General features: G+C 36.6%; 1 protein-coding gene and 2 long non-coding RNA genes across 9 annotated transcripts in view; 1 reads left to right on the forward strand and 2 right to left on the reverse strand.

Moving 5' to 3' along the window:
- Positions 1-15,066, reverse strand: part of RASAL2 (RAS protein activator like 2) — a 353,917-nt gene that overhangs the window by 332,724 nt on the left and 6,127 nt on the right. The gene's annotated exons all lie outside the window — the stretch shown is intronic.
- Positions 1-15,066, forward strand: part of LOC113603798 (uncharacterized) — a 69,027-nt gene that overhangs the window by 19,920 nt on the left and 34,041 nt on the right. For 4 of the 5 annotated variants that reach the window (XR_008293018.1, XR_008293015.1, XR_008293016.1 and 1 more), the window contains exon 2: positions 11,926-11,999. This is a non-coding gene — a long non-coding RNA (uncharacterized LOC113603798). Of the gene's footprint in view, positions 1-11,925; positions 12,000-13,644; positions 13,801-15,066 lie in introns of all 5 variants that reach the window. The other variant, XR_008293017.1, reaches the window with a different exon arrangement.
- LOC128312970 (uncharacterized) lies at positions 2,595-10,362 on the reverse strand. Its single transcript, XR_008293020.1, has 2 exons — positions 6,452-10,362; positions 2,595-6,418 (listed from the first exon to the last, which is right to left on the reverse strand). It is a non-coding gene; the product is annotated as an uncharacterized LOC128312970 (long non-coding RNA).

Here is a 15,066-nt window from a genome sequence, read left to right on the forward strand (position 1 = left end):
GTTGGTTGAGCATTCAACTCCTGATTTCAGCTCAGGTTATGATCCCAGTGTCATGGGATAGAGGCCCACATCAGGCCCCATACAGAGCGTGGAGCCTGCTTAAGATTCTCTCTCTCTCTCTCTCTCTCTCTCTCTCTCTCTCTCTCTCTCTCTCTCTCTCCCCCTCCCTCCCTCCCTCCCTCTGCCACTCTCCCTGCTTGCACTCTCTAAAAAAAAAAAAAAAAGGAAAAGAAATCAGTGAAATAAGAAAGAAAGAAAGAAAGAAAGAAAGAAAGAAAGAAAGAAAGAAAGAAGAAAGAAAAAGAAAGAGGAAAAGAAATTTAAAAAGACAATGAAACCAAAAGCTAGTTCTCAGATCAATAAAATTTATAAACTTAAACCAGACTGATGGGGGATAAAATAGGCAAGACACAAATTTATAATCAGGAGTATAAGAGATAACATTGTTAGAGATTCTACAGATATTAAAATAAGGAAATACTATGAACAATTTGATGCTGATATATTTGACAAGTGAGACAAAACTGACAAAATCCTACAAAGACACAAACCATAAAAGCTCATCAAGAAGAAATGAGTAACATAAGTGGCCTTTTATCTATAAAAGAAATTGGACTTGAAGTGAAAATTTTTCCCACAAAAAAAAGTCCACATGGCTTCTCTGATGAATTGTACCAAATGTACAAGGAATTATCAATTCCATACAAACTCTTACAAAAACTAAAAATGAAATACCTTACAATGCATACTATGATTTCAGCACACTCTGAAACCAGTCAGGGGCATATCAAAAGAAAACCACAAACCAATATTCTTCATTGAATGTAGATGCAAAATTGTTCAATATAATTTTAGCAAATCAAATCAAACAAATCAAGCAATATATAAAAAGGATAATAACACATGATCAAGTATGGTTTCTGCCAAGATGGCAAGTTGGTTTAAGGCTCAAAAATCAATGTAATTAATATCAACAGACTAAAGAAGAAAAAAAAAACATATGATCATCTTAAAAAATGCAGAAAATGCTTTGACAAAATTCAACATCCATTCCTGATTAAAACAAACAAACAAACAAACAAAAAACCCTCTCAGGAAACTATGAATAGAAGAAAATGTCTTCAAATTGGTAAAGGGCATCTACAGAAAAACAAAACAACCTAAAGCTAACATCACAGACTGAAAATTTTTCTCCTAAAATCAGGAAGGATGTCTGTCCTATCACTTCTATTAAGCATTATCCTGGAAGTTCTAGTCAATGTAATCAGGAAATAAAAAAATAATAAAAGGCATCCTTGGAAAAAAAGTAAAACTTCTTTATATGCAGCCAATATATATGATTCTCTATATAGAATACTTAATCTACAAAAAAAATCCACTAGAAATAACAAATGAGTTTAGCAAGTCTGCAGAATACAGGATGAAATGCAAAAATCTATTGTAGTTCTATATACCAGCAACAAATAATTGAATTAAAACATTTTTAAATCACTCCATCTATAATACCAAAATTATGAAATACTTATGGGTAAATTTAACAAAAATGTGCAAGACCTGTACACTGAAAACTTTGTAAAGAGAAATTAAAGACAAAATACAGAGAGAGATGTAGTGTGTTCCTAAACCGAAAGACTTGATATTGTCAAGATATTAATTTTCCCCCAAAGTGATCTACAGATTCAACACAACCTCAATCAAAATCCTCCATCAGGCTGAGTCTAAAATTTATATGGGCATGCAAATGACCTAGACTAGCCAAAATAACTTTTAAAAAGAAAAACAAAAACAAAAGAAAAACAAAGAGGATTTATACTCAAAATTTATTATAAAACGATAGTAATCAGCACACTAGGTGGCTCAGTCGGTTAAGTGTCCAACTCTTGATTTGGCTCAGGTCGTGATCACATGATTGGTGAGCTGAAGCCCCACATCAGACTGCACTGATAGCGTGGAGACTGCTTAAGATTCTTTCTCCCCCTCTCTCTGCATCCCAGCCCTTGCTTATGCACTTACTCTCTCTGAAAATAAACTTAAAAAAAAACAAAAACTATAGTAATCAAAATAGTATGCTTATGATTCAACATAGACAACAGAACAAATGAGTATAATAGAGTCCAGATATAGACCCACATATATTTGATTTTCAACAAAGAGGCAAAGGCATTTGGGTGCAGAAAGAATAGCCTTTCCAACAAATAGTGCTGGAACAATTAGATATCCACATTTTTTTCATTAATTTTTTGCAAAATCTTTATTTTGCACTATACAAAAATAAAATCAAAACAAATCATAGACCTCAAATTATAAAACGTTTATTTATTTATTTTTAGTGTTTGTTTATTTTTGAGACAGAGAGAGACAGAGCATAAGCAGGGGAAGGGCAGAGAGAGAGGGAGACACAGAAACTGAAGCAGGCTCCAGGCTCTGAGCTGTCAGCATGGAACCCGATGTGGGGCTTGAACTCATGAACCACGAGATCATGACCTGAGCTGAAGTCGAAAGCTTAACCGAATGAGCCACCCAGGAGCTCCATAAAACTTTTAGAAGAAAACATAGGAGAAAATCTTTGTGATCTTGAGCTAGACAAAGATTTCTTTTCTCTTTAAGTTTATTTATTTATTTACTCATTTTTAGTAACTCTACATCTAACATGGTGCTCAAACTCATGACCCTGAGATCAAGAGTCACGTGCTCTTCCAACTGAGCCAGCCAGCCACCTCAAAGATTTCTGAAATAAAATACCCAAAGCACAACCCATAAAAGGAAAAAAAAATCAATACCATCAAAATTAAGAACTTCTATTCTTTGAAGTCACTGTTAGGAATATGATAAGGGAAGTCACAGACTGGGAATAAACAACAATAAATCACATACCTGATTAATGATTTACATGCAAAATATATTAAGAATTCATACAACTTGGGGCGCCTGGGTGGCTCAGTTTGCTGAACCTCCGACTTCAGCTCAGGTCACCATCTCATGGTTCACGAGTTCAAGCCCTGCGTTGGGCTCTCTGGAGCCTGCTTCGGATTCTGTGTCTCCCTCTCTCTCTGACCCTCCCCCATTCATGCTCTGTCTCTGTGTCAAAAATAAATAAACATTAAAAAAAAAAAAGAATTCATACAACTCAATAAAACAAACCCAATTAAAAAAATTTTCAATGTTTATTTATTTTTGAGAGAGAGAGGGACAGAGCATGAGCAGGAGAGGGGCAGAGAGAGAGAGAGAGAGGGAGACAGAATCCAGAGCAGGCTCCAGGCTCTGAGCTGTCAGTACAGGGCCCGACACAGGGCTCAAACTCACAAACCATGAGATCATGACCTGAGCCAAAGTCAGACACTTAACCAACTGAGCCACCCAGGTTCCCTAAAACAAACCCAATTTTAAAATGGACAAAAGATTTGACACTTCACTAAAAAGATAGAAGAACGTCTGATAAGCACATGAAAAGATGCTCAACATAGTAGTCATCAGGAAAAATGCAAATTAAAACCACAATTTGTATCACTACATATTTCTTAGAATAGCTAAAATCTCAAAGACTGACCATCCCGAGTGATGGTAAGGCAGGCAAACTGGAACTGTACAAGCGCTTAGGAAAACAGTTTAGTAGTTTCTTAAAATGTTAAACATACACCTACGTGACCCAGTAATTCCACTCTTTAATACTTGCTCAAGAAAAATAAACGCATACATCTATACAAAGACTTTTACACAAATGTTCTCAGAAGTTTTGTCATAGCCAAAAACATGGCAACAACCCAAATGTTCATCAAAAGTGAACTAATCAATAATTGTGGAATAACCAATAGAATTCAATACTGCTCAGCAATACAAAGGAATTAACCACTGATACATGAAATAACATGGATAAATCTCAAAATGTGCTGGAGCGCCTGGGTGACTCAGTCAGCTGAGCGTCGGACTTCAGCGCAGGTCATGATCCCACTGTTCGCGGTTTCGAGCCCCATATCAGGCTCTCTGTTGACAGCCCAGAGCCTGGGGCCTGGAGCCTGCTTTGGATTCTATGTCTCCCTCTTTCGCTCTCCGCCCCTCTGCTGATCACACTCTGTCTCCCTCGCTCTCAAAAATAAACATTAAAAAAATTTTTTTAAATAAGAATCCCAAAATGTGCTGAAAGAAGCTAGACTAGAAATAAGTATATACTGTATGATTCCATTTATTCAAAATTTGTAAAAACCTAAACTAATCTTTAAAGACAAAAAGCATAGTAGTGATTGTCGGTGACATGGTAGGAGGGATGGGGCAGTCAGGTTACAAGGGGATGCAAGGAAACTTTTTAGAGGAAAAGAGAAATAGAAATTCTCTTGATTGGGGTGATGGTTTCACAGTTATTAACATATTTCAACCCATCAAATTGTATTTTAAATGTGTATAGTTTGTTGCACGTCAAATATATTAACTCATTTTTTTAAAGATGTATGAACTGATCAGAATTTAAGACTATACCTCACTACACCTTGCTACATTGTACATAACTTAAGGAATCACAGATTTTGAAGAACTACAATCTATTAGTAGGAAAAAAGTTAAATTTCAGAACAGATTCACACACTTTACTGCATATGAATCATCCTTTAAGTCTCTGAGTCCTTGAAATACACACCTTAGGATAGGTTTAAATTATAAAGCATATGTAGCACAAGGATAGCCAGGTTTAAGAGGAACTAACTAAGGAGAAAGCAAGTAAGACCCAGCAAGAGGCCACTGTTCCTGGCTTTTAGAGAAGGACATGTGAATTCTATAAACATTCTAAAATGTCTGTTATTTGGCCAAGGTCTGATCAATGTTTGGCTTTACCTGGTTCTATGAAAGTGGATCCCCTTTTTAGAATTAATGATATTAAAGTGGAGAGCCACTTGAAATGTAAATCCTAGAATAAGTAAAGCTATGCTCCAGATGAATACAACTCATGGCTCTTAAGATTGTGTGGTCTCTTAAATTTCAGCATTCTCAGTGGCTTCATCAACATAAATAAGAGGTCTAGAAAGGCATGCTTTTATTTAAAAAACAAAAAAACTATTTTCCTATTTTGTATTACTGCTAAAAATACATAAATTTTAGATAGCTAACAGACTTAATCTTTATTAAATATAGAAATATCACACTACTCACCCACATACAGTTTTCACATGTTGTCTACAGTTAATAAAACTTGGACAACTCTACAAAGATATTCAGTAACATCATGACATTCAAAGCATATCCAGCAGATCAAATGTCATTATTTTACAGTTACGGTGCTATATAAAACACATAGGTAAACTACAGGTTCAAGGTTCAAATTAACAAACATCACACTAAATGCTTTTTATAAAAAGGGCTTGAATTTTTTTTTCATGTTTATTTATTTTTGAGAGAGAGAGAGAGCACAAGCTGGGGAGGGGCAGAGAGAGAAAGAGGGAGACACAGAATCCGAAACAAGCTCCAGGCTCTGAGCGGTCAGCGCAGAGCCCGTCGTGGGACTCAAATCAATGAACTGTGAGATCATGACCTGAGCTAGAGTTGGTCACTTAACTGACTGAGCCACCCAGGCGTCCCTAAGAGTTTGAATTTTTTATGGGTGAGAAGCCAAATTATATAAAAGTCAAGAACATAACTCAAGAGCAAACTGCCTGGATTCAAATCCCACATCAGCAACGTACTTGCTATATCCCATGAGCAAGTTCCTTTAGATCGCTATGCCTCTGATTCCTCATCTACAAAATGAGGATAACAGTATTTACCTCATAGGGTATCCACGAAGATTAAATAAATTCAAAGGCATAAAGCACCCAGAACTGTGCCTCGCTCATAGTAAGCACCCAGGAAGTTTCACTTTGTCATCATTGTTGTTGCTATAATTATGCTCATCATTGTCACTGTTACTAGAGTTATGATTAATATATAGGGTAATTATGACAAATATAAGGATTTGAAAAGATATTTTCCCCAAAAAATATTAAAAATGGCCAAAAAACACATGAAAAGATGCCCAACACCACAAATCGTCAGGGAAATGCAAATCAAAACCACAATGAGATACCACTTCACACCTTGTAGAATGGCTATAACCACAAAGAATGGAAAACAACAATAAGTAAGTGTGGGCAAGGATGTGGAGAATTGGAACCCTTGGGCATCGCAGACAGCAATGTAAAAGGGTACAGATAATGTGGAAAACTTTGGCCGTTTCTCAAAAGGTTAAAGAGAACTCCCACCTGGAGCCTGGTGGCTCAGTTGGTGAAGCGATGGACTCTTGATTTCAGCTCATGTCAGAGCCTCACATCGGGCTCTGTGCTGAGTGGAGTCTGCTTAAAATTCTCTTTCTTCCTTTCTCTCTGCACCCCCCTTCTCGCCCCCCGCTACAATAAATATATATAAAAATATATATATTTTAATATTTAAACAGAACAACCTTATATATACTTTAATATTTAAACAGAACAACCTTAAAATCCAACAATTCTACTTCTAGGTATGTATCCCAAAGAACTGACAGTGAGTTCTCAATAAGATATTTGCATGCCAGTGTTCATAGCACCTTTTTTAAATGTTTATTTTTGAGACAGAGAGAGACAGTGTGCAAGCAGGGGAAGCGCAGAGAGAGAGGGAGACATAGAATCCGAAGCAGGCTCCAGGCTCTGAGCTGTCAACACAGAGCCCCACACGGGGTTCGAACTCACAAACTGTGAGATCATGACCTGAGCCAAAGTTGAATGCTTAACCAACTGAGCCACCCAGGAGCCCCCGCAGCATTTTTTACAATAGCCAAGAAGTGGAAACAACGCAGTATCCATCAACAGATGAAGGAACAAACAAAATGTGGTATATACATACAAGGGAATATTATTTGGCCATTAAAAATAATGAAATTTTGATAGAGGCTACAAGGATGATACGTGCACTTTGTGAAATATGTCAAACACAGAAGGACAAATATTGTGTGATTCAACCTATATGTATTACCTACAATAGGCAAATTCATAGAGACAGGAAGAAGAATAGAGATTACCAGAAACCAGTGGGAGGGGAAAAGGGACAGTTATTGTTTACTGGGTCTGGAGTGTTTCTTAGGGATAATGAAAAAAGTTTGAATATAGACAGTGGTGAGGGTTACATAACACTGTGACTGCATTTTTTTTTTAAGATTTTATTTTTAAGTAACCTCTACACCCAATATGGGGCTCAAACTCACAACCCCAAGATCAAGAGTCCCATGCTCCACAGATTGAGCCCAGCCATGTGCCCCATGACTATATTTGAACTGTATGCTTATAAATGGTTAAAATGAAATTTAGTATATATATTTTACCACACAAACACAAAAAAAGAACCTACTGGTTATTCAAGCATTTTCACTTTTATTCCTGCAGTTCCCCGATGAAGAACTCAATATCCATTTAAAAAAAAAAAAAATTTTTTTTTATTATTTATTTTTGAGAGAGAGAGAGAGAATGAGCAGGGGAGGAGCGGAGAAAGAGGGAGACACAGAATCCGAAGCAGACTCCAGGCTCTGAGCTGTCAGCAGAGCCTGACATGGGACTCGAGCTCACAAACTGTGAGATCATGACCTGAGCTGAAGTCGGACACTCAACTGACTGGGCCATGCAGGCACCCCTGAATATCCATTCTTAACAACATGGCTCTGAAAGACGCAGAGAAGCTAAGACCTACTGCTAAATCCTAAAACAATTTAGAAAAGCATTAAAATGCTACTTTAAACAGCTTGTGATACATTTTAATACAAACATATTAAATTGGAAACAATAACTATGAACGGAGATAATAAAGATAGGGTAATCTTTCAAAAAAGAAAAAGAAAAAAGAAAAAAAAAAGTACTGGATTGGAACTCAGATTCCAACCTTACCCAGATTCTAATCTTACTTCATGAAGAATATTTAAAGCATTAACTTTTTCATGATTATTTCCCCAATAAAATAGAGAAAGCTTAACCATGTTTCATAAATTTATTGAAAGAAAAAAAAAAGCAGGGTATTTGAGACTATAGGGGGAAAAAAGCAATTTTGTAAAAACATAATTTTATACAATATGGTTACAACTAAATGGAATAACATTACTGATTACATAAAAGAAACATAATTGCCAATTAAGCTACAGGAAAAGAAAGATTGTCAGCCAATAGAAATAACATAGTAACGCCTCTTCAACGTGACACTCTGACATCACAATCAAGGTGTATACCAAAAACACAACCTAAAGTGAAAATAACTAAAAATTTCCACTTAAACTGATTTACTTTGCACTTGCAAAAGAATGACTTAGGACTTCCAGGGGCTCATGGGTGACTCAGTTGGTTAAGTGTCCAACTTCAGGTAAGGTGGTGATCTCACAGCTCGTGAGTTCAAGTCTAGCATCCGGCTTTGTGCTGACAGCTCGGAGCCTGGAGCCTGCTTTGGATTCTGTGTCTCCCTGTCTCTCTGCCCCTCCCCTAGTCATACTCTGTCTCTCTCTCTCATTTTCAAAAATAAACATTAAAAAAAAAAATTTTTTTTTTAAAGAATGACTTAGCAAAAACAAAACAGCAAGAAATATAGCCATATCAAATCTTCTGGATTACCTATTTCAGTAGGAATCACCACAGATGATGCTATTCTTTTTTAACCATGTTATCAAGCTAGATTAAAAAATAAACATATAAATCTTCATTTCTATAAAAAGGAAAACTATCAAGTCTTTATGAAACCAGAAAATACTGAAGGTAGAGTCTTTTCTTAGATATTGAAACATGTCTTTCATTAATGGTTACTGTACAGGCCATCTTCTTGTTGCTACAGACTACTCACCAACTACCTGGACAAAACTAGTCCATTTCAAAACAGGAACATGCACTAGAAAGGCCTTGGGTTTCCTCACTCAGAGTCATCTTGAAATTTACAAATACACAGAAAATTGTGCACAGTAAAGCCTAAGGGAATCATAAACACAAGATACTTACATATTATATCCTGTCCAAATTTAATTCAAACAAAATTTCCTGTAAGTACACAATATTAACTGGATACATTTCACTCTCGAACTGCTCGATACCATTGTTAAAAGTTCAACTACTTTGTTCCTTTCTAAATTTGCTCCTTTCTGATCTAGTAAGGCAAGCTTATGGTTATATATTATATGCTAAATGAAACAGCTGATAAAAGAATTTGAGTACGATTCCAACTATACAGAATTCTGTAAAAGGCAAAACTATGGGGGCAGTGAAAATAGCAATTGCCATCAGGTTGCTACAGGTTAGGGGGTAAGGGACACGGAGAGATGAATAAACAGAGCACGGAGGATAAAGGGCAGTAAAAATATTCTGCATGAGGGGCACCTGGCGGGCCCAGTGGGTAGAGCATGCAACCCTTGAACTTGGGGTTGTGAGTTCAAGCCCTATGTTGGATGTGGAGATTACGGTGGAAAAAAAATATTAAAAAAAAAAGAGGAAGAAAATATTCTGTGTGACACTATAATAATGGATACATGTCATACATTTGTCCAAACCTATAGAATGTACACACCAAGAGTGAATTCTAACATGAACTATACCAGCTTCAGGTTATTTCAGTTGGAGAGTCTAACATTGTATAAATAAAGCCACAGTCATGGATTTGACCCTTAACCAGACCAACTGCTTTGACTCTATACTCATGTCCTTCCCTCCTTCATTTGGAAATACGCCATTAATGAAAAGGATTACCATCGGAAAAACAACTCTATTTTTGAAAGGCAGTGGTGTTAGCATTAGAACCCTCAGGACTTTTAATATGTGCTAAATAATGTTTAAGACACTACATGAAATCTATGTAAAAATACTTCAATATGGTGAAAGTAGCAGTACAGAAGTAGGATTTAAATGAGCCAAAGGGCATCTGGGTGGTTCAGCCGGTTAAGCGCTGGGCTCCTGATTTCAGCTCAGGTCATGATCTCATGGTTCGTAAGTTCAAGCCCTGTATTGGGCTCTGCACTGACAGCGTTGGAGCCTGCTTGGGATTCTCTCTCTCTCTCTCTCTGCCGCTCCCCTACTTGTGCGTGTGTGCTCTCTCTCTCAAAATAAATAAATATGAAAAAAAATTTAAAAAAATAAAATAAATTATGAGCCATAATTTTATACATTTATGGTAGGAATTGCCTTTAGGAAGGTCACACCAATTTGGCATTAACTTCTCAGGATTTTAAAAACATACTCTTTAGGGGTCGCCCAGATGGTTCAATGGGTTAAGTGTCCGACTTCGGCTCAGGTCATGATCTCATGGTTCATGGGTTTGAGCCCCACATTAGGCTCTGTGCTGACAGTTCAGAGCCTGGAGCCTGCTTCAGATTCTGTCTCTCTCTCTCTCTCTCTCTCTCTCTCTCTCTCTCTCTCTGCCCCTCCCCCATGCATCTCTCTCTCTCTCTCTCTCTCTCTCAAAAATAAACATTTAAAAAAAATTTTAATAAAATAAAAACATACTCTTCTAGGAATTCAGCCTAAGGAAATAGTGAGAAGTTCAATTTTAGCACTTGTACACAAAAACAATCAGTAGACTATTAATACAAAAATTTGGGAAATTGTTGATGTCTAAAATAGGATAATAGTTAAATAAGTTATGTTGAATTAGACTCATTAACCAATTACATTTTCATATTATAAAGGTTCAGTAATAAAACAGCATGATACTGACATATCAATATAGATAGACCAATAGAACAGAGTAGAAAATCTTGAAAGAAACCAAAATACAAATGGCAATCTACTGAAGGATAGAGAAATCATCTTAAATCAGTGGAGAAAAGATGGATTATTGAACAAATGGTATTAGGACAACTGGAAAACCATCTTTCTAAAAATGAAATTGTATCTATATCTCATACCCTATGGCAGAATGAATTCCAAATGGATCAAAGATTTAAATGTAAAAAATGAAAGCAAAGAAGTACTGGACAAATCGTGGAAGAATTATTTTATAACCTCAGACTAGGAAAGGCCATACTAACTGTAACATAAAATCAAAAAGCCATAAAAGAAAAGACTGATACATTCAAATGCATAAAAATTATTTTCTCATGGCGGGGAAGACAAATGAAAATATTGGCAACTCATCACAGATAAAAACCTCCTTATTTAATATGAGTTCCTACAAATCACTAGGAAAAAGACCCAATAACCAGTAAAAATGGGCAAAAGATATGTACAATGCACAGAAAAGGATATTTTTAAATGCCTCTGTGAGATAATCAATGTAAGAGATAGAAAAAATTAAACTATTTTTATCATTTAGATTGTCAGAATCAAAAATTCTTGATAATTCCCTATGTGTAGAGAGATGGGCACTCTCATACACTGCTGGTGAAATATAAATAGTTACAACCTGTAAGAAGAGCAATTTGGGATTATCTTTCAAAATTACAAGTATACATATCTTTGATAATGATTCTGTGAATTTTTTTTACAAAAATATTCATACACAAGCAAAATGATTTATATTCAAGATTATTCCCTGCACTATCACTTGTACCAGCAAATCTGGGGACTGGTTAAATAAATTGTGATTCATTCAGGCATTACACAGCCACAAAAAGAATGAGGAGCTGCTTTATACACTGACAGGAAACTATATCAAAAATATATCGGTAAGTGTGTATAGAGAGGGAATGTGAGGCAGGAATAACACAAGGTGCAGATAAATTCCTATAACGGGTTATCATTTGTGTCAAAAAGGAGAAGAAAGCATACACACAGTAAAAACTATGATGATATCAATTCAAATACAAAGCAATTAACAGCTGGCTCCAGACCCCAGAACTCCCAGCCAACTTCCTTTGTCCAGTCCATTCATTAACCTCGGAAAAAAACATGACCTTGCATTTTTGTCAACGAAATTTTTTTGGACCCCAATCTTGGCAGAGTTTCTACATACCTATTTATCTGTTTCCCTGTGCAGGGAATAGGTATGGAAGGATATACAAGAATTTCAAACATTTATTGATTGTGCAAACAATGATTGCCTGACAGACGGTAAGTGAAGGGTGGGGAGGAGGGGTTAGAGAGACCTCACAGAATATCCTTTTATATCTTCCAAATATTGAAAGAAGGAAATGTTATACCTTTTTATTTTTCCTAATGTTTGCTTATTTTTGAGAGCAAGTGGGACAGGGGCAGAGAGAGAGGGAGACAGAGGATCTGAAGTGGGCTCTCTGCTGACAGCACAGAGCCTGATGTGGGGCTCAAACTCACAAACCGTGAGATCATGACCTGAGCTGATGTCAGACGCTTAACCGAATGAGCCACCCAGGTGCCTATTATACTTATTTTTTAAATAAAATTTAAAAACAGGGGAGACTGGGTGGCTCAGTTGGTTAAGCGGCCAACTTTGGCTCAGGTCATGATCTCATGGTTCATGGGTTCGAGCCCCGCGTCTGGCTCTGTGCTGACAACTTGGAGCCTGGAGCCTGCTTCGGATTCTGTGTCTCCCTCTCTCTCTCTCCCCCTCCCCTGCTTGTGCTAAGGTAAATAAACATTAAAAAAATTAAATAAAATTTAAAAACAAAAATGTTTGAAAAAACTTTAAACATTTTCAAAAACCTAAGAAATTACAGTTAGAAAAGAGGCAAGATTTACAATATACGCGACATGAGGGGTGCCTGGGTGGCTCAATCGATTAAGCATGGGACTCCTGATTTTGACTCAGGTAGTGGGTTCGAAGTCCACATGGTGCTTTGCACTGACAGTGCAGAGCCTGCTTGGGATTCTCTCTCTCCCTTTCTCTCTGCCCCTCCCCTGCTTGTTCTCTCTCTCCCAAAATAAATGAATAAACTCTAAAAAATATATATGTGGGGCTCCTGGGTGGCTCAGTTAAGCATCCTACTTTGGCTCAGGTCATGATCTCGTGGTTTATGGGTTCAAGGCCCGTGTTGAGTTCTGTGCTAACAGCTCAGAGCCTGGAGCCTTCTGTGTCTCCCTCTCTGCTCTTCCCCCACTCATTCTCTCTCTCTCTCTCTCTCTCTCTCTCTCTCTCTCTCTCTCAAAACAAAACAAATATTTAAAAATAAATATTAAAAAAATATATATGCAATATGATACCAAATATATTTTAAAAAGTACATTTTTACACAGAAAAGACTGGAATAAAATACAACAGAATATTAAAAGAACAGTTATCTCTAAAAGGTATAACTACAGGTAACTTTAATTTTCTTTGCATTTTCCTACAACTCAAATTCTTTACATTAAGCACTATTATATTCATAATAAGAAAAAAGGTATTAAAATTTTAATGATATGAATCAGAGAGGTCAGAAATTAAAAGGTAGAAAGTTATTAGGTATTACCCAGGGTTGTAAGTATCATAAATGAAACATTCAAATTTCCTTAAAACATTACTTGCAACTGCAAAATAAACTTTATGGATGGGGCACCTGGCTGGCTTAGTCAGTAGAGTGTCCAACTCTTGATCTTAGGATTGTGAGTTCAAACCCCACATTGGGTATGTATGGAGCCTAATTAAAAAAAAAAAAAAAAGTTTAAAGAATTTATGGACAAAAAATTTAGAGATGAAACATATCTAAACATTCCTCTGCTCTACCTCTAACAATCACTATGAGATTATTCTCATCCTCCTACTTTCTGAATGTTTTGTCCATTTTTGTTTTCTGTTACCTAGGTAATGGTACTTCCAGCATTTCCCTTAAAGACTGTGAAACTAACAATCTGGTATTTCTCACTGTTGAGTTTTCCTGACCTTCAGCTTTGAAAGGCCATCTCCCTAAGGGAAAGCAGTAAGATCTAGAAGCTAAAACAAGAGGCTGAGGAATCTGAGGTTAGAGTTCTAATCCTGACAAACTGTGGAATTTGTCTCCAATTTTGGGAATAAGCTAAACTTCCTGAGCCAGTTTCCTTAATGAGGTAACCTAAAGGATTGTTTTGAAAAATATTTAGGACTATCAACTTTCAAGTTTTTTTAACTTCCCACACTATTCTTTTGAATTTTGTTCTCTTGCCTTATGTTAAACATTCTCCTTTGTAAATGTTTGCTCTCCCAAACAGTATCTGCAAGTATTACCAATTTTTTAGACTCAGGAGTCAGTTAAGAGGGACTGTTAGAAATCCTACTGAAAATGACACGATGGGAACGCGAGCAACGTTGAAGACAAATTATGGAAGAATAAGAATGCAATCAGGATCTAAACTGGATTCTTAGGAGCAAAGGAGACTTGGGCAACTAATTGTCACCAACACTTGGTCAGGGAAGGCAAAACTCAGACTCCTAACATCGGAACCCTGCTGTAGAGATAAGGAAGATGCTAAGCTGTGCAGCACGACCTAGCAAAGGAAGTTCTGTCATGCCTTCAAGGATTCAGTTTTTATTTTTGTTTACAGTAGACTCACTAACACTATCAACTGCACATCTTTTCCTCTGCCACCTTCATAGTGAATATTTCTTGATGGCTACCTTATCATTAGAAAATAAGCTACATTAGATTTGTAAAGCGTTCTCTACCTATAGGTCTTGCGAAGCACTTGATAGCCTTTGGGAAGAAAGGTGTCTTTACAAACATCAGAGAGCAATTATCCCTCTGCCAACACAAGGTGAAGCAATTTCAGTAGTGCCCTCAGCACACTTCCAACTCCTCCTCCTGGTTTACAAGACCAAACACCTCTCTAGTTACTTAAAAGTTATTCCAATAGGGAGGGACAGGGAACAGACAACTAAATTTTTTCTGGATTAACTCAGGCATTAGTTGAATGTTTTTTGTGGTTCACCTACTTTAAAAGGTGATCAAATCACTCTGTGCTACTGAAGAGAGCAACTGCAAAGAACAATTACATAAATCCTCGGGTTCAACTTACCTCATCCTTCTTTCTAATGAAAGAAAGCATTAGAAACCACTGCCTTGCCACCACTTCCTTAGGAATCTCAGTAAAACTTGCTCTGTCATGTGAATTCCTTTTTTTCTTAGCAAATCAATTTATTTCATTCAACATGAGACACAATTGTACATCATTTTTTAAAGTGTATGTGCTGAATTTTATGATGTAGAAAAGATGAAGGCAATCCTTGTAACGATTCTCAAAAAAAAATAAT

This window comes from Acinonyx jubatus, chromosome E4 (genome assembly GCF_027475565.1).
Source record: "Acinonyx jubatus isolate Ajub_Pintada_27869175 chromosome E4, VMU_Ajub_asm_v1.0, whole genome shotgun sequence".
Lineage (NCBI taxonomy): Eukaryota > Metazoa > Chordata > Mammalia > Carnivora > Felidae > Acinonyx > Acinonyx jubatus.